Source organism: Branchiostoma floridae, chromosome 1 (assembly GCF_000003815.2).
Source record: "Branchiostoma floridae strain S238N-H82 chromosome 1, Bfl_VNyyK, whole genome shotgun sequence".
Lineage (NCBI taxonomy): Eukaryota > Metazoa > Chordata > Leptocardii > Amphioxiformes > Branchiostomatidae > Branchiostoma > Branchiostoma floridae.
In genome coordinates this window covers 29,755,856-29,756,365 of record NC_049979.1, presented here as the reverse complement: position 1 = coordinate 29,756,365, position 510 = coordinate 29,755,856, and positions in this window count along the sequence as shown.

The following is a 510-nucleotide window of genomic DNA, read 5'->3' as shown; positions in this document are numbered from 1 at the left end:
AATTTGAACTTATGACTCCTTGTCAGGCTAAACCATTCGAGACGAGGGATGCTTTTATTTTAGAAGTCCAAATTTTGGCACAGCGTGCAACATCTTTGCTTTTATTTTTACCTGATCAAATACCAGTGTTACATTGTTATTATGTATAGTTTCAATATAGATACATGTACCTTGCGCTTCATGAATTAGTTTTACCAGTTTCAATAATTTACCCCAGGCACTTTCACCCAGTTGAAGCGGAAGGCTTTCTGATCTGAGTTGTCTTGAAAGTGGGCTGATCGACTTTCTGAACTCAAGTGAAAGTGATAATCTTTTGTCAGATATAAATTTGGCTCCATGCACTTGTAACGTTACCTCTACCTCCAGACTATATGATCTGTTTTCCCTCAAACCATTGGTTCTTTTGAAAACAACTTTAGGACAGTTATCACCGAGCAATTTTATTATGAAAATGTTATAAGGTTGGTGGTCTGGATTAAAACATATTATCCAAGGTTTTTCAGTCAAGCA